The following is a 22,589-nucleotide window of genomic DNA, read 5'->3' as shown; positions in this document are numbered from 1 at the left end:
TGAATAATAAATGAATTACTGCAGGTGCATTTACTTTCCTGTAGGCCTTTTGTAAGGAGTTGAGGAAAACTGGAGTAAAAACGCATGAAACTCCCCTCCCCTCGGAGATTTCCAGCCTAGTTATGAGCTCATGACATGAGAATTTTAATTTAATTCAGAGACAAGGGATCAACCTTTGAGGTTTATGTATGGAATCGGATTATAGTCATGTAAAATACCCCCTTTCACCAATCCGTTCCTCCAATCCTCGCCCCCCTTTTTTTCTTCAGTTGAATGGGGGGCGCTTGAACCGTCTGTGTGTCAGTGCTCGCCTCTTTGTTCAAACCGATTCAGCTCCTCACCCTCAGCGTCGCCACCTGCGCACGGGGAGTGAGCACCGGCACCGAGTGTCTATCCAGATTTACATTTTGATATCTCTAAATTGGTCATGTGGTAGATGCTGCATATTAGTCGTGAAGCAGACTAGGTGGCTTATTTTTTGAAGGTGTGAAGCGTAGCTTGGGACGTTGAATCAATTTTGCTCACTTACCGGTTCTTTTTTACTGTTTCACCCATTCGACCGATCGCTGACAGACGACACTATTGGAGCACCGGGATACGTTTAGAGCACCTTCACTGAAGCGCTGCGTTCCGATCTTACATTCCTACGGATTTTTTAATTATACTATTTTCAGGTAAGATTGAACATATTTTCATTGGCTGCAAATGGTCAACTTTTTCAATTTGTTTGAGATAAAGGATTTGTGGAAATTGAACCCTGTATGAACAATATTGGGTTAAAGCCTGTATGCAGACCGGGGTATCAGCGGCGTCTGGCCGCAGGGAATGGAATGAATGCATTGCTTATCTTACTCTGTTAAAAATGCATTTGGTAGTGTATAAACCTTTGTTGGTCAACCAACCAAGCCAAGATTTCAGCCCAATCATAAGTACTTTCAGGTGTTTTACCATGAAAATTACATAGCCAGATCCTGCTTTCCAGGCACTGTATATAATACACGACTTTAACGTGACTTTTGTATGGACATGTTATGCATTCTGTAGCTATTATTTCGTACCTTCCTGACATGTTATTTCTTCTGACATGTTATTTCTTCTGACATATTATTTCTTCTGACATGTATCCTACTTTGCATGAAATATGTGGTCATCTATAAGCTCATCGAGGATGACCTCAGTGCCTACCTCTAGCTGTGTCTCTGAAAAGACTCTTGCACAGTCACACACACTGAGCTTTACAGTAGCTTATTTTTGGGGTCTTTTTGACGAAGTAGATCCAAGCTTATATTTAGGACCCATGTAATAAACATTAGACCACTGAATAGGTTGTTTTAGTGTATACCCAACACAGCTTCTTCTCATGGGAGGTCCTCTGGGCTTGTCTTAGAGTTGCCCTTATACAGGATAGGAGAAAAATAGGCTTCCTCAGTAAGGGCCTGATGGGAGACACAAAACTCTAATACTGCGGGCTATCAGTAATATGTAAGAAGCATATAAAGTTATGGCACTGGCTTAAATGTTCTGTGGCATTTAAACAGCATCCTCAGTATATAATGGTCCTCAAGTTCATGTTGTGTGTGCAAGAAAAAAGAATGAGTGACTGAGACCGAGAGAGGAGGAGAGAGACAGAGAGAGGGGGAGAGAGTCAGAGAGAGGGGGAGAGAGACAGAGAGAGGGGGAGAGAGACAGAGAGAGGAGGAGAGAGACAGAGAGAAGGGGAGAGAGACAGAGAGAGGGGGAGAGAGTCAGAGAGAGGGGGAGAGAGACAGAGAGAGGGGGAGAGAGACAGAGAGAGGGGGAGAGAGTCAGAGAGAGGGGAGAGAGACAGAGAGAGAGAGGGAGAGAGTCAGAGAGAGGGGGAGAGAGTCAGAGAGAGAGAGGGAGAGAGTCAGAGAGAGAGAGGGAGAGAGACAGAGAGAGGGGGAGAGTCAGAGAGAGAGGGAGAGAGTCAGAGAGAGGGGGAGAGAGAGAGAGAGAGGGGGAGAGAGAGAGAGAGAGGGAGAGAGTCAGAGAGAGGGGGAGAGAGACAGAGAGAGGGGGAGAGAGACAGAGAGAGGGAGAGAGTCAGAGAGAGGGGGAGAGAGACAGAGAGAGAGAGGGAGAGAGTCAGAGAGAGGGGAGAGAGACAGAGCGAGAGAGGGAGAGAGTCAGAGAGAGGGGGAGAGAGTCAGAGAGAGGGGGAGAGAGTCAGAGAGAGGGGGAGAGAGTCAGAGAGAGAGAGGGAGAGAGTCCGAGAGAGAGAGGGAGAGAGACAGAGAGAGGGGGAGAGAGTCAGAGAGAGAGAGAGGGAGAGAGTCAGAGAGAGGGGGAGAGAGACAGAGAGAGGGGGAGAGAGACAGAGAGAGGGAGAGAGTCAGAGAGGGGGAGAGAGACAGAGAGAGAGAGGGAGAGAGTCAGAGAGAGGGGGAGAGAGACAGAGCGAGAGAGGGAGAGAGTCAGAGAGAGGGGGAGAGAGACAGAGAGAGGGGGAGAGAGACAGAGAGAGGGGAGAGAGACAGAGAGAGAGAGAGAGAGAGACAGAGAGAGAGAGAGAGACAGAGAGAGAGACAGAGAGAGAGACAGAGAGAGGGGGAGATCAGAGAGAGATCAGAGAGTGATAGAGGGAAACAAAAGAGAAATAGAAAGAGGGTTGGTTCCATAGACAGCTGAGGGAAATTAGATCAGAGATCAGAGAGTGATAGAGGGAAACAAAAGAGAAATAGAAAGAGGGTTGGTTCCATAGACAGCTGAGGGAAATTAGATCAGAGATCAGAACACCTGCAGAGCTATCATGTTCTCCATTATTTATAATGGTCCCGCCCACTCTAACCTCCTGGGCCAATCAGAGGTGTGGCTGATGTTAGTAACCCCAATACCCTGGCCCGGGCATGACATCAGAGATACATGAAATAAGAGAGATAAATGACAGAACGTTATCACTACCTCTGTTAACACTCCCCTAGACAATGATAGAATAGGTTCTTGTGGCATACACATATATTTGTCTATTTCAAATGTGCTTCATGCAATGTGCATCATTGGAAACATGAGAGACAAGGAAACAGGGTCAACATATTTGCAACATCAGAATGATGGAAACTGGGGAAAAGTACAGACATTCCTGGTTCGTGGTCTGGTCACTAATAATTCAGTCTTTCTCCACATATACCAGCTGTAAATTACACGGGTGCTAAATACTCTAAAAGTCTAAGTCACACAAACACATTGAAATGTACCAATCTGAGGGAGCGCAACTGTTTCAGTCACAAAGACAAATAAGATCTATTGTGTGAGGTTATCAGTGGCCTAACAGCTCAAAGCCTTGTCTTGGTCAATGCATAGTTCTTGCATATAAAATAGTCACTCTATTTTTGGTAGACCTTGTGAAGAAGGGAGTCTACCACCGGCAGTGTATGTCCTAGAAAACTGTGGTTAGCAGGGGGAGGTTAACTAGTCTAGTTTTTACAACACAGTGTTTGGGCTGATGTCATTGTGAAACCACACAGAGAGATAGAGAGGGAGGTAAAGGGGAGGGAGAGATGGAGGGGGGAGAGGAGAGATAGATGGAGGGAGGGGAGAGAGAGGAGAGAATGAGGGAGGTAGGTAGGGGGGATGGATCGGGAGGGAGGGAGTAGAGAGGATCTTCAGGCAGAGAGATGAAAGAATGAAATAAGGAGGAGAAAGAGAGGAACACAAGAGAAGACAGGGAGAGAGAGAGACAGAGATAGGCAGTGAGAGATGCAGAGAGAGAGAGAGAGACAGAGATAGGCAGTGAGAGATGCAGAGAGAGAGAGAGAGAGACAGAGATAGGCAGTGAGAGATGCAGAGAGAGAGAGAGAGACAGAGATAGGCAGTGAGAGATGCAGAGAGAGAGAGAGACAGAGATAGGCAGTGAGAGATGCAGAGAGAGAGAGAGAGACAGAGATAGGCAGTGAGAGATGCAGAGAGAGAGAGAGAGACAGAGGGAGAGAAACAGAGACAAAGCGAGAGAGACAGGAACAGCGACAGAGAGAGAGAGAAAGACAGGGACAGAGACAGAAAGAGAGAGAGAGACCGACAGGGACTGCGAGAGAGAGACAGAGAGAGAGAGAGACAGAGATAGGCAGTGAGAGATGCAGAGAGAGAGAGAGAGACAGAGGGAGAGAAACAGAGACAAAGCGAGAGAGACAGGAACAGCGACAGAGAGAGAGAGAAAGACAGGGACAGAGACAGAAAGAGAGAGAGAGACCGACAGGGACTGCGAGAGAGAGACAGAGAGAGAGACAGGGACAGAGACAGGGACAGAGAGAAAGAGACAGAGAGAGACAGGGACAGAGACAGAAAGAGAGAGAGAGAGAGAGACCGACAGGGACTGCGAGAGAGACAGAGAGAGAGAGAGTCAGAGAGAGAGAGTCAGAGAGAGAGAGAGCGAGTCAGAGAGAGAGAGTCAGAGAGAGACAGAGACAGAGAGGACGAGGATTTCACCAACCAGACTGAAACTTCTCCAGTGGCACCCATGCATTTTTTATTCTGTCTGGGTGAGTGCGTGAGAGTTCACTCCCGGGATTCATGGCTCACTGCCAGAGGCCTCACAGACCTCCCTCACAGCCCATCAGATCAGAGAGAGGCTGTGCACTCCCACCGGGAGGAGTGGATGGGAGGAGCCGACCCGCTGAAGGAGAAACAGAGAAGACTGGTAGGCTAGCCTGATCTACTGGCAAGATGGTTAACCACGGCAGAGCCAGATATCTTTACTGTAACCTGTTCCAGTGTTTTCCAAATGGTGTTGTAGCTAGCTCTTCCTGGGTGATTTACAAGGTTGGGGCAAGAAATCTATTATTCATTTTTTATTACGAGGGTCATAAGAAAAGGCTCAAAGCTATAAAAAAAATTCTGGTAACCAATTACTTTAGATGCTGGACGGCAAGCGGTTATAGGAGGCCTGGGCCAGATGCTGACGTAACTTATACCAGGGTTTGTACAGCCAGCTCCCTCTACGCCACAGCAAATGACGGGGTTGTGATTAGAAATATTGTACATTTTTCTCAAACAGAAATTCCCAAGAAAAGTAATTCCCAATAAAATTCCCAAAACTATACATGGATCATGTCCCAGAACCACTGGTCTGTGTAGGAAAATGTGGTGCAGATGTATAGCATGTTAGAAATAGCCTAAAGAATAAGCGCAGCCGGGATAGAGAGGTTTGTCTGAACTGGGATCATGTTGGTTTTACTTGTCCATATGTGCAGATAAGATCAGTTTCAGCACACCACAGACAGTAATATACACTCAGTGGCCAGTTTACTAGGTACACCACCCTGTTCACGAAAATGGTTTGCACCTACAGACATCCAGGTCATCTACAAGTCTTTGCTAGGTAAAGCCCCGCCTTATCTCAGCTCACTGGTCACCATAACAACACCCACCAGTAGAACGTGCTCCAGCAGGTATCTCTCGCTGGTCATCCCCAAAGCCAACACCCCCTTTGGCCGCCTTTCCTTCCAGTTCTCTGTTTGTTTATTCCATGTGTAACTCTGTGTTGTTCTTTGTGTCGCACTGCTTTGCTTTATCTTGACCAGATCGCAGTTGTAAATGAGAACTTGTTCTCAACTAGCTTACCTGGTTAAATAAAGGTGAAATAAAAAATAAAAAATGTAGTCAAGTGTCCGTGGCTTGCTATGTAAAGCAGGCAGACAGACATCGAGGTATTCAGTTACTGTTTGATTGAACTTTAGAATGGGCAAAACGAGGGACCTAAGTGACTTTGAGCGTGGTATGATCATCCGTGCCAGGCAAGCCGGTTCCTGTATCTCACAAACAGCCGGCACCCTGGGCTTTTCACGCACGACAGTGTCTATGGTTTACAGAGAATGGAGCGAGAAACACAAAACATCCAGTCAGCGGAAGTCCTGTGGGTGAAAACAGCTCATTGATGAGAGAGGTCAAAGGAGAATGGCAAGAATCATACAAGTTAACAGGCGGGCCACCAACAGCAAAATCACGGTGCAGTACGTCAGTGGTGTGCAGAATGGCATCTCGGAACGCACAACTCATCGGCCCTTGTAATGGAAGGGCTATTGTGGCAGACAACCACACCGGGTTCCAATCCTATCAGCTAAAAACAAGAAGAAGCGGCTCCACTGGGAACGTTATCACCAACACTAGACATTTGAGAAGTGGGAAAATATTGTCTGGTCCGACAAAACCCGGTTCCTGTTGCGTCATGCTGATGGCAGAGCCAGGATTTGGCGTAAGCAGTATGAGTCCATGGCATCATCCTGCCTGGTGTCAACGGTACAGGCTGGTGGTGTAATGGTGTTGGGAATGTTTTCCTGGCACACGTTAGGTCCCTTGATGCCAATTGGTACTTGATGGGTGTACCTAATAAACTGAATTTCAGGCCTGGAGAGGAAAACTAAATACTTGGAATGATACACAATCTAGTAGATTACAGTTTATCTTATCAGTTATCATTTTTTATGTTTTTCAGTAGCCAGAAGGTTGAGATTTATGTTCTGGACAGCTGGATTTTATTTTCAGACATGAGGTCTGGTACAATGATCTGTGTGGTATCAAACTGTTTCGATACAAACTTCTCAGGTGGTTGCTACACATTAGTGGTGAATGGGAATTCCAGTATACAATTTAAAGTGATTTGAGTTTGAGAAGTGTTCATTATTACGGTCAGCTGTATACAGAAGTATAATGTCTCCCTTTGCTTGAGGGTCTGCATTATTTTGTTATGCTTACTAGCATTTAGCAAATGCATTAATATTGGGGACTAGCTGTCCCTTGCTGGAATCGAACCCACAACCTTTGGCACACTAAAAACTGTACCAAAAGCCCAGAGGATTGGTTTCATAGAGCTGTACTGCGCCAACTTAATAATCTGGTCATTATTACACAAACAACAGGAGAACAGGCACTCTTTGTCTTCTCTGGCTTATTGGGGAGCTTTTCACAACTGGACAGGTCCATTGTGACTGAGGAACAGATTCAAGTAAACCTACCACAGTATTATGCAGTATCTTTGATTAGCATGTAGGTATTATGTCTTACACTGAAAACTGGAGTCATATATCAGTGAGGGCTTTAACCTTTTAGGTTGGATTTGGCTTTGCTAATGTTTTTTAAATGTATTTTTAAGAAGAAAAGTATGTGCCACTTATTGTGTGAATCGATTATGTTCTATACAGCAAGATTGAATCAGACTGAAAGTTGAGGTTATGAGTGAAATATTTATTTTCTCTGTGTATGGACGACATGACTTGAATTTCAACCATTTCAAGCTGATAAAAGAACAGCAGAGCAGGAGAGATATTTTCCACCTCAGATTCTCTTTCTCACTCGCTCTCTCTCTTCGTCTCCCCTGTTGTGAAGTCTCCAATGGCGAGAAGCCCGGAGGGGGGTTGGAAGGAGTGAGCAATCAATCAAGTTTCTTTTTGCACCCTGGCAGGGAGGGACTAACATTTCCCTTCAAACCAATCAGCATACAGGCCTGGATGAGACCATAGCACCACAGCTAAAAGGCTCTCACATAAAGAGAACGGCCTTTCTCTTTGTCTCTGGCCAGAGTAGAGCCTCCTTTCTCTGCTTTTGACTGGTGGCAGATGCTGAAGGTAATGCTGTCATGTTGGGTATCCCTGTTTGAGTTGGTCGGGAACAGGCTATTTGATGTGATTGGTTGGAGCTTCTCAGCTTGTTGGCTTGTTGGTTTGATTCCTGCATGAGACACATCAACTGTACATATGAGTGAACTGTCAGTGGCTTTGGATAAAACGTGTCTGCTAAATGACAATATTATGATGTTATCTGTTGATCCGTGTGTTCTTCAGTTTAGCCTACAGTAGCTGGGAGCCAGCAGACTCCATATAAACAAAGTGCTGTGTCCCCAGTGTCTAGTGACGTCACAGTGTCCAATGATGATCCCATTTTGTAACCGTCTTTATTTTGTATGGGGATGAAAAAGTGATAGATTCAACTTTGATGCACATTCAATAAAAACGGTTGGTTACCGACACACCAGTGCTCGGACGAAGGCTCTATCTGCAATAACTCATTCTGTATCAACCTATTTTATATTCCGTGGACTGAGCAACTCCTGTGCGGGTCATTAAACACGTAAACTCCTGGATGAAGTGGCAGCCATGGAAATGGAAGTAGCTTATCTCCAGGGCACCAGCACCTCTTAACTTGATGATATTATTATTTTTCTTTATGATGTCACTTCTCTGATCATAGCCATGTCTAAAATGGCACCCTATTCCCTAAGTTACTACAAAAGTAATGCACTATACTGTATAGGGAAGAGAGTGCCATTTCAGATTCACCCCATTTCTCCTAGTGGGTGGATTGAAGTCAAAGCTACTGCCCATGCACCTGATCCCCTATACCTGATTTTACAAACCACATTGGCCCCTCACCTCTAAGCCATCACCTTTAACCCCTCAACTTTAACCCCTGACCCCGGCCAGACATGCAGTACAGCTGGAGTAACAGCTTTCCGCAGGTGTGTTAACAGCCCCTAGCTACATCTGACCTCTGACCCTGCTGCATGTTATCAGGGACCTCTATACCTCCTCCTCCTTTTCCTGTGGACTGAAGTGAAATTGGTCTGTCTGTCCTCTATATCCTGTTGGGGTGTAATAGGCTATGAGAGGGGATGGTCATTCGCTAGCAACGTTAGCTACATATTAAATGAAACATTACATGTAAATATTTCCTGTGTTTCAGGATTTCATACAGAGGGACCCTTGCTGATTTGCCAGGACGCCGTCAGACTCCTCTCTAAAGGTAAGACAGAGGGACAATTTTGTCATGGTTGTAGCCTATTTAAATCAATGTAAGTATATGTATCTTAATGTAATCTATTGAAAGAAGAGTTGGGCATGAGAATGTAATATTAATATATGTATTATTAGGTATTGTATATCTGCTGTTTTTCACATGTACAGTGACAAGAAAAAGTATGTGAACCCTTTGGAATGACCTGGATTTCTGCATAAACTGCTTATAAAATGTGATCTAATCAACATCTAAGTCACAACAATAGACAAACACAGTCTGCTTAAACTAATAACACACAAACAATGATATTTTTATGTCGTTATTGAACAGCGTGTAAACATTCACAGTGCAGGGTGGCAAAAGTATGTAAACCCCTGGATTTAATAACTGGTTGACAATCCTATGGCAGCAATAACCTCAACCAAACGTTTTCTGTAGTTGTAGATCAGACCTGCACAACAGTCAGGAGGAATTTTGGACCATCTTTATAAAACTGTTTCAGTTCAGAAATATTCTTGGGATGTCTGGTGTGAACCACTCTCTTGAGGTCATGCCACGGCATCTCAATCAGGTTGAGGTCAGGACTCTGACTGGGTCACTCCAGAAGGCATATTTTCTTCTGTTGAAGCCATTTTGTTGTTGATTTACTTTAGCTGACACACTAGGATTCTTCTTAACCTCATTGAGCATTCTGTGCTGTGCTCTTGCAGTCATCTTTCCATGATGGCCACTCCTAGGGAGAGTAGCAACAGTGCTGAACTTTCTCCATTTATAGACACTTTGTCTTACCGTGGACTGATAAAAGTCAAGGCTTTTAGAGATACCCTTTCAAACTTTATGCAAGTCAACAATTCTTAATCTTAGGTCTTCTGAGATCTCTTTTGTTGGAGGCATGGTTCACATCAGGCAACGCTTCTTTTGAATAGCAAACTTACAAAACCGCCATAAAAAAGACAGACTACGGTTTGCAACTGCACATGGGGACACAGATCGTACTTTTTAGAGAAATATCCTCTTGTCTGATGAAACAAAAATAGAACTCTTTGACCATAATGACCATCATTATGTTTGGAGGAAAAAGGGGGAGGCTTGCAAGCCGAAGAACACCAGCCCAACCATGAAGCATGGGGGTGGCAGCATCATGTTGTGGGGGTGCTTTGCTGCAGGAGGGACTGGTGCACTTCACAAAATAGATGGAATCATGAGAGCGTAAAATTATGTGGATATATTGAAGCAACATTTCAAGACATCAGTCAGGAAGAGTGTGCAAAACTGTCATCAAGGCAAAGGGTGGCTACTTTGAAGAATCTCAAATATAAAATGTATTTTGATTTGTTTAACACTGTTTTGGTTACTACATGATTCCATATGTGTTATTTCATAGTTGTGATGTCTTCACTATTATTCTACAATGTAAAAATAGTATAAATATCGAAAAATCCTGGAATGAGAAGGTGTGTCCAAACATTTGACTGGTACTGTACCTGTATGCAATATATATATATATATATATATATATATATATATATATATATATATATATATATATATATATATATATATATTAAAATATATATTTTCCTTCATTATTTTCCCCTAACCCTACCACCCATCCCCTATTTGGAGTAAACTAATGGACAATAACTTAGGTTTCTACTTCCAGCTTATACATACTATATACATTTTACAGAAAGTAGGTTTTACACTAGTTATCTTTTGTTAGTTTTTATTCCCATCCTCCAGTTACCCTGAACCCTTATATCTCTGAAGAGCATCCCGTTTTGATTTATATTTTTCAACTGTGCTGTTTCACAAAAGTTCTGAACTTACTGTATATACATTTTACGAACACAGTATATTTTACAGTAGTTATCTTGTTATTGTTAGTACCACCCTTCAGCTCCACTAATTATTATAAACTTACTTACTTACACACACACACAGACTTACTATATTTGTGGGGGCTTTTTGGGGACCAACAATTGATTACTATTCAAAATCCTATTTTCCCTAACCCCTAACCCTACACCTAAACCTAACATGGAACCCAAACCGTCTGCACACGTGCGCCACTGTGCGACATCGTGCATACATTTATTTTGTCCCCCAACACCAAACACGATCACGATGCGCAGGTTAAAATATCAAGACAAACTCTGAACCAATTACATTAATTTAGGGACAGGTTGAAAAGCGTTAAACATTTATGCCAATTTAGCTAGGTAGCTTGCACTTGCTAGCTAATTTTTCCTATTTAGCTAGCTTGCTGTTGCTAGCTAATTTGTCCTATTTAGCTAGCTTGCTGTTGCTAGCTAATTTGTCCTATTTAGCTAGCTTGCTGTTGCGAGCTAATTTGTCCTGGGATATAAACATTAGGTTGTTATTTTACCTGAAATGCACAAGGTCCTCTACTCCGACAATTAATCCACGCATAAAGTGGTCAACCAAATAATTTCTAGTCATCTCTCCTCCTTCCCGGCCTTTTCATCTTTGAACTTATATGGTGATTTGCATATCAACTTTCATAGTAATTACCATGACTACCGGCAACACAGTTCATCTTTCAATCACCCACATGGGTATACCCCATGGGTATAACCAATGAGGAGATGGGCCGTGGGTACCTGCTTCTATAAACCAATGAGGAGATGGGAGAGGCAGGACTTGCAGCGCGATCTGCTTCAGAAATAGAATGACTTCTATTTTAGCGCTTGGCAACGCAGATGCTCGTTGACGCCCGCGAGCAGTGTGGGTGCAATAATTTTATAACATACGGTGTAGTCAGGGTAAACCCCCAACCCTAACCTTAACTCCTAAACATAACCCTAACTTCTAACATTAAACACTAACCCCTAACCCTAATTCTAACCCTAATTCTTACCTTAACCCCAAACCTTAGCTCTAAGCCTAAAATTCCCATTTTTACAAGTGAGGACCAGCAAAATGTCCTCACTTCTCTGAATTTTAGTTGGATTACTATTCTTGTGAGGACTTCAAGGGCCTCATTTACCAATCATGCATAGGCACAAATCTATGCGTAAACCATGCGTGGGCTCATTTCCACACAAAGTGGGAGATTTATCAATTTGAACGTTTGCTTGAGAGTATGCATGGTTTTACGCACAGCCATGACCATGACCATGACCATGACCATGACCATGACCATGACCATGACCATGACCATGACCATGACCATGACTATGACTATGCATATGCACAGTGCCAAGTGGTGGAATAAAACGTAGCCTAGTGACTAGGGGAAATGTAATGTTGAATATGTGTGAAATTGGGAGAGTAATAATAACACATTTCAGTGTATTTCCATTGTGAATTTGTACAAAATACTGAATTTTGACAGGCTACTGTATGTCCTATAATGTATTAGTTACCATAATAATTCATTTAAAGTACAGTGATTAGTTAAATTAGAGGCAGTAGTGAAAGTGAAACCATTGTTAAAATACTATAAAATAATTAGATAATGGGAAATCTAATGAGCCATCGCTGATCTTGCTCTGTTGGAAAATTTGGCACAAGCTGCATTTTTAGAGACAGGTGGGACTTTTTTTCTGAAATTACTGATTGAATCCTCAGATATCGTTTCCCACACCAATCTTATAGGATATTTGCGATGATTTAAAACCTCTTAAGGATCGGACCCTTTTTTTCCCAGCTTTTGCCTAAAATTACATACCCAAATCTAACTGCCTGTAGCTCAGGACCTGAAGCAAGGATATGCATATTCTTGATACCATTTGAAAGGAAACACGTTGAAGTTTGTGGAATGTTAAATTAATGTAAGAGAATATAACACATTAGATCTGGTGAATGATAATACAAAGGAAAAAAAGCATGCGTTTAAAAAACAACAACATTTGTACCATCATCTTTGAAATGCAAGAGAAAGGCCATAATGTATTATTCCAGCCCAGGCGCAATTTAGATTTTGGCCACTAGATGTCATCAGTGTATGTGCAACGGTTGAGACTGATCCAATGAACCATTGTATTTCTGTTCAAAATGTTGTATCAAGACTGCCCAAATGTGCCTAATTGGTTTATTAATACATTTTCAAGTCCATAACTGTGCACTCTCCTCGCGGGGGACCCACCAATCCTGTAGAGGTTTTAAGACCTACTTTAGAAAGGCTAACACGCACCATTTCGGTGCACATCCAATTACTATCCGCGCTCAGGTTTTTGGCAACAGGCACTTTTTAGTTGGAGCTTGCCGTTCGGCATCTCACAGCCCTCAATGAGCGGATGTGTTGGATGCAATTATCAGCAATATGAAGTTACATTCAATTTCAATACACCATCGCACAACAGGTTCAATTCAATGGGAGTTTATTTACCATCAATGGGTTCTCAAATCCGAACGGAGCAACAGACGATACCCAGATCGCTATAAAAGAATCATCCCAAAACGAGTTCAACTACGTGAACAGAAAAGGCTTTGTGCAAGGGATAGGTTATGTGATGAGCAAAAGATGCTGCTGAATGTGGTGGCCAGGAGGAACACATGACTAGTTCATTCTGCAGAACAGCAATGTTGGCCTATAACACCTTGGTGAGTGTTACCTACTAATTTGAAGTATATTTGCCATTGCAACTGGAATTGTCTCAATGGTCTTCTCTTTGAAGCTATGTTTGTATTTTTACTGTAAAGCCACAACTGAGCTAGTCAAATAAAACCTTTCAGTCTCATGAAAGTTGTTTCATGGTATGTCGTTGTATATTCCCCACAGTCTTTAACTTCTCTAGGGTAGGGGGCAGCATTGGGAATTTTGGATGAAAAGCGTGCCCAAATTAAACTGCCTGCTACTCAGCCATAAAAGCTAGAATAATGCACATGATTAGTAGATTTGGATAGAAAACACTCTGAAGTTTAGTAGATTTGGATGGAAAACTCTGAAGTTTCTAAAACTGTTTGAATGATGTCTGTGTGTATAACAGAACTCATATGGCAGGCAAAAACCTAAGAAGAAATCCAACCAGGAAGGAGGAAATCTGAGGTTTGTAGTTTTTCAACTCTTGGCCTATCAAATACACAGTGTCTATGGGGTCATATTGCACTTCATAAGGCTTCCACTATATGTCAACAGTCTTGTTTGATGCTTCTACTGTGAAGTGGGGGTGAATGAGAGGGGAATGAGTCCGAGGTCTGCCAGAGAGCCACGAGCTCAGTCTTGCGCGTTCACATTATAGTTGGCTCTGTTCCATTACAATTCTACAGACAAAGGAATTCTCCGGTTGGAACATTATTGAAGATTTATGTTAAAACATCCTAAAGATTGATTCTATACAACGTTTGACATGTTTCTACAGACTGGAACGGAACCTTTTTACTTTTCGTCTGCTCCTAGTGAACGCGCCGTGAGTTTGGATTGTGTACTGAACGCGTGAACAAAAAGGAGGTAGGAGAGTGGGTTACAGAGAGTGGGTTATGGTTGGTAGGGTGACAACAGTCTGGTGGGACAGAAAGTGGGTTATGGTTGGTAGGGTGACAACAGTCTGGTGGGACAGAAAGTGGGTTATGGTTGGTTGGCTGACAACAGTCTGGTGGGACAGAAAGTGGGTTATGGTTGGTTGGCTGACAACAGTCTGGTGGGACAGAAAGTGGGTTATGGTTGGTTGGCTGACAACAGTCTGGTGGGACAGAAAGTGGGTTATGGTTGGTTGGCTGACAACAGTCTGGAGGGACAGATAGTGGTTTATGGTTGGTTGGCTGACAACAGTCTGGAGGGACAGAGAGTGGGTTATGGTTGGTTGGCTGACAGCAATCTGGAGGGACAGAGAGTGGTTTATGGTTGGTTGGCTGACAACAGTCTGGAGGTACAGATAGTGGTTTATGGTTGGTTGGCTGACAACAGGCTGGAGGGACAGAGAGTGGTTTATGGTTGGTAGGCTGACAACAGTTTGGAGGGACAGAGAGTGGGTTATGGTTGGTTGGCTGACAACAGTCTGGAGGGACAGAGAGTGGTTTATGGTTGGTTGGCTGAGGGACAACAGTTTGGAGGGACAGAGAGTGGTTTATGGTTGGTTGGCTGACAACAGTCTGGAGGGACAGAGAGTGGTTTATGGTTGGTTGGCTGACAACAGTCTGGAGGGACAGAGAGTGGTTTATGGTTGGTTGGCTGACAACAGTCTGGAGGGACAGAGAGTGGTTTATGGTTGGTTGGCTGACAACAGTCTGGAGGGACAGAGAGTGGTTTATGGTTGGTTGGCTGACAACAGTCTGGAGGGACAGAGAGTGGTTTATGGTTGGTTGGCTGACAACAGTCTGGAGGGACAGATAGTGGTTTATGGTTGGTTGGCTGACAACAGTCTGGAGGGACAGAGAGTGGTTTATGGTTGGTTGGCTGACAACAGTCTGGAGGTACAGATAGTGGTTTATGGTTGGTTGGCTGACAACAGGCTGGAGGGACAGAGAGTGGTTTATGGTTGGTAGGCTGACAACAGTTTGGAGGGACAGAGAGTGGGTTATGGTTGGTTGGCTGACAACAGTCTGGAGGGACAGAGAGTGGTTTATGGTTGGTAGGGTGATAACAGTCTGGAGGGACAGAGAGTGGGTTATGGTTGATAGGGTGACAACAGTCTGGTGGGACAGAAAGTGGGTTATGGTTGGTTGGCTGACAACAGTCTGGAGGGACAGATAGTGGTTTATGGTTGGTTGGCTGACAACAGTCTGGAGGGACAGAGAGTGGGTTATGGTTGGTTGGCTGACAGCAGTCTGGAGGGACAGATAGTGGTTTATGGTTGGTTGGCTGACAACAGTCTGGAGGGACAGATGGTGGTTTATGGTTGGTTGGCTGACAACAGGCTGGAGGGACAGAGAGTGGTTTATGGTTGGTAGGGTGATAACAGTCTGGAGGGACAGAGAGTGGTTTATGGTTGGTTGGCTGACAACAGTCTGGTGGGACAGAGAGTGGGTTATGGTTGATAGGGTGACAACAGTCTGGTGAGACAGAGAGTGGGTTATGGTTGGTAGGCTGGTACGGGCTGGAGGGACAGAGAGTGGATTATGGTTGGTAGGGTGATAACAGGCTGGAGGGACAGAGAGTGGGTTATGGTTGGTAGGGTGACAACAGTCTGGTGGGACAGAGAGTGGGTTATGGTTGGTAGGCTGGTACGGGCTGGAGGGACAGAGAGTGGGTTATGGTTGGTAGGCTGAGAACAGTCTGGAGGGACAGAGAGTGGGTTATGGTTGGTTGGCTGACAACAGTCTGGAGGGACAGATAGTGGTTTATGGTTGGTAGGGTGATAACAGTCCGGAGGGACAGATAGTGGTTTATGGTTGGTTGGCTGACAACAGTCTGGAGGGACAGAGAGTGGGTTATGGTTGGTAGGGTGATGACAGTCTGGAGGGACAGAGAGTGGTTTATGGTTGGTAGGCTGACAACAGTCTGGAGGGACAGAGAGTGGTTTATGGTTGGTAGGGTGATAACAGGCTGGAGGGACAGAGAGTGGTTTATGGTTGGTAGGGTGATAACAGTCTGGAGGGACAGATAGTGGTTTATGGTTGGTAGGGTGATAACAGGCTGGAGGGACAGAGAGTGGGTTATGGTTGGTAGGGTGACAACAGTCTGGTGGGACAGAGAGTGGGTTATGGTTGGTAGGCTGGTACGGGCTGGAGGGACAGAGAGTGGTTTATGGTTGGTAGGCTGGTACGGGCTGGAGGGACAGAGAGTGGGTTATGGTTGGTTGGCTGACAACAGTCTGGAGGGACAGAGAGTGGGTTATGGTTGGTTGGCTGACAACAGTCTGGAGGGACAGATAGTGGTTTATGGTTGGTAGGGTGATAACAGGCTGGAGGGACAGAGAGTGGTTTATGGTTGGTAGGGTGATAACAGTCTGGAGGGACAGAGAGTGGTTTATGGTTGGTAGGCTGACAACAGTCTGGAGGGACAGAGAGTGGGTTATGGTTGGTTGGCTGACAACAGCCTGGAGGGACAGAGAGTGGTTTATGGTTGGTAGGGTGATAACAGTCTGGAGGGACAGAGAGTGGTTTATGGTTGGTTGGCTGACAACAGTCTGGAGGGACAGAGAGTGGTTTATGGTTGGTTGGCTGACAACAGTCTGGAGGGACAGAGAGTGGTTTATGGTTGGTTGGCTGACAACAGTCTGGAGGGACAGAGAGTGGTTTATGGTTGGTTGGCTGACAACAGTCTGGAGGGACAGATAGTGGTTTATGGTTGGTTGGCTGACAACAGTCTGGAGGGACAGAGAGTGGTTTATGGTTGGTAGGCTGACAACAGTCTGGAGGGACAGATAGTGGTTTATGGTTGGTAGGCTGACAACAGTCTGGAGGGACAGATAGTGGTTTATGGTTGGTAGGCTGACAACAGTCTGGAGGGACAGATAGTGGTTTATGGTTGGTAGGCTGACAACAGTCTGGAGGGACAGATAGTGGTTTATGGTTGGTAGGCTGACAACAGTCTGGAGGGACAGATAGTGGTTTATGGTTGGTTGGCTGACAACAGTCTGGAGGGACAGATAGTGGTTTATGGTTGGTTGGCTGACAACAGTCTGGAGGGACAGATAGTGGTTTATGGTTGGTAGGTTGACAACAGTCTGGAGGGACAGATAGTGGTTTATGGTTGGTTGGCTGACAACAGTCTGGAGGGACAGATAGTGGTTTATGGTTGGTAGGGTGATAACAGGCTGGAGGGACAGAGAGTGGTTTATGGTTGGTAGGGTGATAACAGTCTGGAGGGACAGAGAGTGGTTTATGGTTGGTAGGCTGACAACAGTCTGGAGGGACAGAGAGTGGTTTATGGTTGGTTGGCTGACAACAGTCTGGAGGGACAGATAGTGGTTTATGGTTGGTAGGCTGACAACAGTCTGGAGGGACAGAGAGTGGTTTATGGTTGGTTGGCTGACAACAGTCTGGAGGGACAGAGAGTGGTTTATGGTTGGTTGGCTGACAACAGTCTGGAGGGACAGAGAGTGGTTTATGGTTGGTTGGCTGACAACAGTCTGGAGGGACAGAGAGTGGTTTATGGTTGGTTGGCTGACAACAGTCTGGAGGGACAGAGAGTGGTTTATGGTTGGTTGGCTGACAACAGTCTGGAGGGACAGATAGTGGTTTATGGTTGGTTGGCTGACAACAGTCTGGAGGGACAGATAGTGGTTTATGGTTGGTAGGCTGACAACAGTCTGGAGGGACAGAGAGTGGTTTATGGTTGGTTGGCTGACAACAGTCTGGAGGGACAGAGAGTGGTTTATGGTTGGTTGGCTGACAACAGTCTGGAGGGACAGAGAGTGGTTTATGGTTGGTAGGCTGACAACAGTCTGGAGGGACAGATAGTGGTTTATGGTTGGTAGGCTGACAACAGTCTGGAGGGACAGATAGTGGTTTATGGTTGGTTGGCTGACAACAGTCTGGAGGGACAGATAGTGGTTTATGGTTGGTAGGTTGACAACAGTCTGGAGGGACAGAGAGTGGGTTATGGTTGGTAGGCTGGTACTGTCTGATTAAGTAGACCTACAGTAGATGCATGGTCCCAGGCCATTTGCTCCAATAATCAAGCCTCATGGAAATCAATGCCTATGTTCCCTACATGCAATTGATGCCGTTAAAAAAAGGTTGCCTAGCTACAAGGTCTCTTTTACGCATCATTTTGTCAAACTGTCTCTCTTTGTCCTAAACCTTATTTCTCTTATCTTTCTTTGTTTCCTTGCTCGCTCTGTCTTTGTCATGCTGTCCTTCTCTCCCTCCCCATCATACCATACACTCTTAGAAAAAACAAGGTGCTATCTAGAACCTTAAAGGGTTCCTCGGCTGTCCCGATAGGAGAACCCTTTGAAGAACCCTTGTTTGTTCCAGGTAGAACCCTTGTGGGTTCCATGTGGAATCCTCTCCCCTCCTCTCCTCTCTTCTCCTCTAATCCCCTCCCCTCCCCTCCCCGCCCGCCCCTCCACTCCTCTCCTCTCCCCGTCCCTCCCCTTCCATCCTCTCCTCTCCTCTCCTCTCCTCTCCTCTCCTCTAATCCCCTCCCCTCCCTGCCCTTCCACTCCTCTCCTCTAATCCCCTCCCCTCCCTGCCCTTCCACTCCTCTCCTCTCCCCGTCCCTCCCCTTCCATCCTCTCCTCTCCTCTCCTCTCCTCTCCTCTCCTCTCCTCTCCTCCTCTCCTCTCCTCTCCTCTCCTCTCCTCTCCTCTCCTCTCCTCTCCTCTCCTCTCCTCTAATCCCCTCCCTGCCCTTCCACTCCTCTCCTCTCCCCATCCCTCCCCTTCCATCCCCTCCTCTCCTCACCACTGGGTCCTATCTTACCTAAAGCTTTCAGTCTCTTTCTCCTCCTCGTGTCACAGCTGCAGCATTTTCACGAGTCATTAGCTGCTTAGAGTGTGATTATTCATCAGACTTATTCAACACACATGTGCAGGCAAACACAGACTACAATACCTGGGGGACCAGGAAGAGAATAACGTCTGATTCAGCTCAATTTGCTTTTCTGGTAGAACTTTTTCAGAAGAGGAATTGGAATGAGCGGTTGGAGGGGCAAAGTTATTTTCTGATAATCTTCAGCAATTATTCTGTAGTTCTCTATCCACTTCCCACCCCTTACCGATATATTATTATCTGTCTTTCCTGTTATTATGCCACAACACCATGTTGATCCTATATAACATACAAAACAATGCTATTGCAAATGATAAAGTAATGCCTAACTACAGCCCATTACCTACACAAGACTATGGCCCCAATAATGTTCTGAACCTAGAATACAGAGTATAGCTATTGAAACAAATTCACAGTGTCAAAGCTCAAGACAACCCATAAGGCACTGCACCAGTCCACACAGTATCATAGCAATGCACCTAGTATTATACCAGGCTACCATCCATGACAGCCTGTCCATTTTTAAAGGCCTTTTTAAGTCTCTTTTCTCTCTTTTTTCTCCTCTCTTCTCTCTCCTCTCTTCTTTCTTTCCTTATCTTTTCTTCTCTCTTCTCCTCTCCTCTCTTCTCCTCTCCTCTCTTCTCTTCTTCTCTCTACTCCTCTCCTCTCCTCCTCTCCTCTCTTCTCTTCTTCTCTCTTCTCCTCTCCTCTCCTCCTCTCTTCTCTTCTTCTCTCCTCTCTTCTCTCCTCTCTTCTATCGTTCCCCTCTTCCGTCACTCTGTCGTTCCCCTCCAACGTCTCTGTCGTTCCCCTCTTCCGTCACTCTATCGTTCCCCTCCTCTGTCACTCTGTCGTTCCCTCTTCAATCACTCTGTCGTTCCCCTCCTCCGTCACTCTGTCGTTCCCCTCTTCCGTCACTCTGTCGTTCCCCTCCAACGTCTCTGTCGTTCCCCTCTTCCGTCACTCTGTCGTTCCCCTCCTCCGTCACTCTGTCGTTCCCCTCTTCCGTCACTCTGTCGTTCCCCTCCAACGTCTCTGTCGTTCCCCTCTTCCGTCACTCTGTCGTTCCCCTCTTCCGTCACTCTGTCGTTCCCCTCTTCCGTCATTCTGTCGTTCCCCTCCAACGTCTCTGTCGTTCCCCTCCAACGTCTCTGTCGTTCCCCTCTTCCGTCACTCTGTCGTTCCCCTCCAACGTCTTTGTCGTTCCCCTCCAACATCTCTGTCGTTCCCCTCCAACGTCTTTGTCGTTCCCCTCCAACGTCTCTGTCGTTCCCCTCTTCCGTCACTCTGTCGTTCCTCTCCAACGTCTCTGTCGTTCAACTCTTCCGTCATTCTGTCGTTCCCCTCCAACGTCTCTGTCGTTCCCCTCCAACGTCTTTGTCGTTCCCTTCCAACGTCTCTGTCGTTCCCCTCTTCCGTCATTCTGTCGTTCCCCTCCAACGTCTCTGTCGTTCCCCTCCAGCGTCTCTGTCGTTCCCCTCCAGCGTCTCTGTCGTTCAACTCTTCCGTCACTCTGTCATTCCCCTCCTCCGTCTCTGTCGTTCCCCTCCAACGTCTCTGTCGTTGCCCTCTTCCGTCTCTGCCGTTCCCCTCCTCCGTCACTCTGTCGTTCCCCTCCTCCGTCACTCTGTCGTTCCCCTCCTCCGTCACTCTGTCGTTCCCCTCCTCCGTCACTCTGTCGTTCCCCTCTTCCGTCTCTGCCGTTCCCCTCCTCCGTCACTCTGTCGTTCCCCTCCTCCGTCACTCTGTCGTTCCCCTCCTCCGTCACTCTGTCGTTCCCCTCTTCCGTCTCTGCTGTTCCCCTCCTCCGTCGCTGTCCTTCCCCTCTTCCGTCACTCTGTCGTTCCCCTCCAACATCTCTGTCGTTCCCCTCTTCCGTCACTCTGTCGTTCCCCTCCAACGTCTCTGTCGTTCCCCTCCTCCGTCTCTGTCCTTCCCCTCCTCCGTCACTCTGTCGTTCCCCTCCTCCGTCACTCTGTCGTTCCCCTCTTCCGTCTCTGTCGTTCCCCTCTTCCGTCTCTGCCGTTCCCCTCCTCCGTCACTCTGTCGTTCCCCTCCTCCGTCTCTGTCCTTCCCCTCCTCCGTCACTCTGTCGTTCCCCTCTTCCATCACTCTGTCGTTCCCCTCCAACGTCCCTGTCGTTCCCCTCCAACGTCTCTGTCGTTCCCCTCCAACGTCTCTGTCATTCCCCTCCAACGTCTCTGTCTTTCCCCTCCAACGTCTCTGTCGTTCCCCTCTTCCATCACTCTGTCGTTCCCCTCCAACGTCCCTGTCGTTCCCCTCCAACGTCTCTGTCGTTCCCCTCTTTCATCTCTGTCATTCCCCTCCTCCGTCACTCTGTCGTTCCCCTCCAAAGTCTCTCTCGTTCCCCTCTTCTGTCACTCTGTCGTTCCCCTCTTCTGTCACTCTGTCGTTCCCCTCCTCTGTCACTCTGTCGTTCCCCTCCTCTGTCACTCTGTCGTTCCCCTCGTCCGTCACTCTGTCGTTCCCCTCCTCCGTCTCTCTCGTTCCCCTCCTCCATCTCTCTCGTTCCCCTCCTCCATCTCTCTCGTTCCCCTCCTCCTTCTCTGTCGTTCCCCTCCTCCGTCTCTCTCGTTCCCCTCCTCCGTCTCTGTCGTTCCCCTCCAACGTCTCTATCGTTCCCCTCCAACATCTCTGTCGTTCCCCTCTTCCGTCTCTGTCGTTCCCCTCCAACGTCTTTGTCGTTCCCCTCTTCCGTCTCTGTCGTTCCCCTCCTCCGTCACTCTGTCGTTCCCCTCCTCCGTCACTCTGTCGTTCCCCTCCAACGTCTCTGTCGTTCCCCTCTTCCGTCACTCTGTCGTTCCACCCTCTTCCGTCACTCTGTCGTTCCCCTCCTCCGTCACTCTGTCGTTCGCCTCCTCCGTCACTCTGTCGTTCCCCTACTCCGTCACTCTGTCGTTCCCCTCCTCCGTCACTCTGTCGTTCCCCTCCTCCGTCACTCTGTCGTTCCCCTCTTCCGTCAATCTGTCGTTCGCCTCCAATGTCTCTGTCGTTCCCCTCTTCCGTAACTCTATCGTTCCCCTCCTCCGTCACTCTGTCGATCCCCTCCTCCATCACTCTGTCGTTCCCCTCTTCCGTCACTCTGTCGTTCCCCTCCAACGTCTCTGTCGTTCCCCTCTTCCGTCACTCTGTCGTTCCCCTCCAACGTCTCTGTCGTTCCCCTTCAACGTCTCTGTCGTTCCCCTCTTTCGTCTCTGTCATTCCCCTCCTCCGTCACTCTGTCGTTCCCCTCCAAAGTCTCTCTCGTTCCCCTCTTCTGTCACTCTGTCGTTCCCCTCTTCTGTCACTCTGTTGTTCCCCTCCAACGTCTCTGTCGTTCCCCTCCTCTGTCACTCTGTCGTTCCCCTCCTCTGTCACTCTGTCGTTCCCCTCGTCCGTCACTCTGTCGTTCCCCTCCTCCGTCTCTCTCGTTCCCCTCCTCCATCTCTCTCGTTCCCCTCCTCCATCTCTCTCGTTCCCCTCCTCCTTCTCTGTCGTTC

The 22,589-nt window shown here is 46.6% G+C and overlaps 1 protein-coding gene across 2 annotated transcripts in view; it reads left to right on the top strand.

Annotated features, from left to right (window-relative positions):
* The first annotated feature begins 328 nt into the window (after positions 1–328).
* Positions 329–22,589, top strand: part of LOC118379780 (neurocan core protein-like) — a 124,247-nt gene continuing 101,986 nt past the window's right edge. For both annotated transcript variants that reach the window (XM_052476363.1, XM_052476362.1), the window contains exons 1-2: positions 329–674; positions 8,692–8,751. The gene's annotated coding sequence lies outside the window, so the exon portion shown is untranslated. The remainder of the gene's footprint in view (positions 675–8,691; positions 8,752–22,589) is intronic.

Source organism: Oncorhynchus keta, chromosome 23 (genome assembly GCF_023373465.1).
Source record: "Oncorhynchus keta strain PuntledgeMale-10-30-2019 chromosome 23, Oket_V2, whole genome shotgun sequence".
Lineage (NCBI taxonomy): Eukaryota > Metazoa > Chordata > Actinopteri > Salmoniformes > Salmonidae > Oncorhynchus > Oncorhynchus keta.
Note: the sequence above shows the minus strand (reverse complement) of the source record. Positions and strands in the feature narration are given on the sequence as shown.